At 41.2% G+C, this 3044-nt stretch overlaps 1 long non-coding RNA gene across 1 annotated transcript; it reads right to left on the bottom strand.

Moving 5' to 3' along the window:
* Nucleotides 1–269: 269 nt before the first annotated feature.
* Nucleotides 270–1564, bottom strand: LOC135398541 (uncharacterized). Its single transcript, XR_010424112.1, has 3 exons — nt 1330–1564; nt 765–855; nt 270–337 (listed from the first exon to the last, which is right to left on the bottom strand). It is a non-coding gene; the product is annotated as an uncharacterized LOC135398541 (long non-coding RNA).
* Nucleotides 1565–3044: the final 1480 nt, after the last annotated feature.

Here is a 3044-nt window from a genome sequence, read left to right as displayed (position 1 = left end):
GGATATATATTCAGCAGGGTATAAGCCATGCACTGTGCCCTTAGGGCCCTTATCATATTTATATACACATATTGCGAGACAAACGGTATGTTATCATACCACAGCACAATGCAACATATTGTGTAATGTGTACTCCCACAAGGTAGTGTAGGCTGTGAAGCAGGCTACTATGTGGAGTTAGCTACTTGTAGAGAGCTAGATGAATATTGGCTTTGTTGTGACGCTTTTGGAGCCATCCTACAGTCATTGGCCATGACAGAGCACCTATCTCAGTCGATGTCAGTTTATTTCCATTCGCCTTACAATGATACAATTCTTGCTTCTGGAATGAGTAAACCTGCAAGAAGCGATGAGCAACCATGAATAGGCTAGAATATTTAAAAAAAAAAAACAACAACAAGCATTTGTCTCTACATGGCTCGTTTTAATGTGCACAAGCTGCACACGTGTTGATACGCGTCTGCTATTTCATACAAGGTTAACATAAATATTCATTTAGACAAAAGAATGACAAGCCTTAAAAATGTGACTTCCAGGTAAACACAGAGCATGACCATGATATGAATATAGGTTCAGTAGTTCATTCCCTTAATGGAAACATGTGAATATCAAATAGTAATACATTACAATTCATGAAATGATGCATGCATAACTTTCCATTTCTGGTTTCTTTTTTATAAAAGTAGTGCACTAATTAACATTCGTGCACTACTACAAAATTTCTCACTTCACAACAGAACCTTATGATGATCTTAACAGCTCACCTCTTCGCCAGGACTCCCTGGGCAGCAACATCCTATTAGCCATGTTGTTGTTTTTCTTTTTCGGAATCTTTCGTGCAGCCACATACCATGCCTGGAATGGAAAACCAGCTATAAATAACAGTGTATTTGAATGACTTCCTCTTGAAGTATTTATTCTAATCAGATATGCTTTGTGCCTACTATGGTGCGCGAAGGCACATAAGTACAACATTTGCAGACGTTCGACGTAAGCAGTTCTTGGGGATCAATTCAAGTACGCCGACTTGCGCTTTTATTTTTGAAGAAATACGACGACAAATTTTAACAAATGAAATATGGCTCACAATGATACGAGTAAATGCTGCTGTACGGTGATGTATTATCGGTATCTTATCGTCTTCGAATAAATTTGTTGTTCCTAAACGCGCAACCAACTAGAAACGGCGCAAACCTACGAACGGATACCGAGTTACATCTATTACAGGCACTTCAGCTGTTTTGATTAATTTAAATTACTCTTATGAGAATCCAACTATGTGTGGACAGCACACTACTAAGACAGGCAATCTACGAAAGCATTACTCACCAGAATTCCTGCTTGACTTGGTCTTGGTCAACACTGCGCGATATACGTTGGGGCTGTGGCGATTCATTCAACTCGATTTTTACCGGAACAACAGGCGCTGCTCGAAAGACAATGACGGAAAATAGAGAGCCGCTATAAAGTCCGCTAATTTGCACATTACAGCACTACAAAGCGATATATGAACACATCGTAAACAGCAAGTCAACCACTCGCTCACACACACAAGAAACGAGGTACCCAACGTTGCTAGACACCATCCGAACTCCGAAGTGAGAGTAGCAAAACAACAAGATATGAAAACACGAAAGGAAGAGTATTGATCCCCCCTCCTTCTATAGCATGCAAAACGTGATTTGCGCTGAGATGAACATATATGTTCATGACGCGAGTAATTTTCACTTTTCACTGATCCAAAGGAGGTCACGTGGGATTGCTCGACGCTTGTGAAATCAACAATGAAAATGGCGAAACGAAACTTGTGAATCGTGCATTTGCTCTTCATGGTAGCTGCCAAAAAATCGAATCAAACTTATGGGACACTGGATTACAGGTATGTTGGCATCTTTTTCATTCCTGCATATCATTACACTATGCGTGAATACATGGTGTCATGTCTCACGATGCTGGGGAAGTAGTTGCAAGGGGAAGTGTGCATGGTTCTAGACTTTTAATTTTTGATCGCGTAATCGAAATATCGGCACCTCTCGCATTGTGGCTTGCATGTGACCAACCAAGTGCTGTTCCCTTACTAGCGCTTCCTACAAACGACAAAACGAAACATGTGGGAATGTATATTTTTGATTACTCATATGTAACAAGAAAATGTATCGTTTTCAGGTTGCTGCCACTACTCCATGTGCCCGCAATTGTCTTGCGTGTATGATTACACTAACGGCGTCGCCCACCACGGCGGAAGTGTTTTGCGTACACGCGTTTCAGCATGAAGCCTGCAGGTAACATCTGATGTTTACCCTTCGGATATTCTGAATTTACATATTGTAGCTTAGAAGAATTCCGAATGCCCAGAGCGACACACACTTTTAACATTGTGACATCAGTGCAATGGCATAAGCTCTAATGTAGTGCCCCACGAAAATGAACAATGGGTAGTGGTTTATCCAGAATCCCAAGCACGAGAAGGGTGTTGGAAAAAATTGTTGGAATAGTTACGTCATTACAGCTTAACATATCATTACAGACATATCTGAAGCTGAAATCGCAAGGGCACCCCCTGTAGGGGGTGCACAGGCAAAAAAGTTAGGGGGGGTCTGGATAAAGCACTGACGAGGGGGACTCCTCCACCCCATGTCAAGCCTCATAAAACACCTCCTGAAATAGTTTCCTGGCTATGCAGCTGCATTGTTATGACGTAATTGTCATTGTTGTCCATAATTCTTGAATATGTTTCGAATATATGAAAAAAAAAGTCTGCTTGACAGCATATGTCTTATAGTCATCATCAAACAAGAGCATATGTCATTTTGTTCAGTGGCTTATGTACTTTTTTGTAAATTTCAGGTGGACGTAAATTGTAGAAGGCAGCTAGTGGGGGAGAAGATCATGGTCATAGGTCATGTGACTCCTGGAGCTCCCAGTGGGTTCCCTTGTGGAGTACTTTTCAGAACACACACACACACACAGTTTGCTCACAGATCCAACGAGTAGGATGTTGCTTGAATACTGAGAGAAAATTGCGTAACACATACAAATATCGT

Source organism: Ornithodoros turicata, chromosome 1, assembly GCF_037126465.1.
Source record: "Ornithodoros turicata isolate Travis chromosome 1, ASM3712646v1, whole genome shotgun sequence".
Taxonomy (NCBI): domain Eukaryota; kingdom Metazoa; phylum Arthropoda; class Arachnida; order Ixodida; family Argasidae; genus Ornithodoros; species Ornithodoros turicata.
Note: the sequence above shows the minus strand (reverse complement) of the source record. Positions and strands in the feature narration are given on the sequence as shown.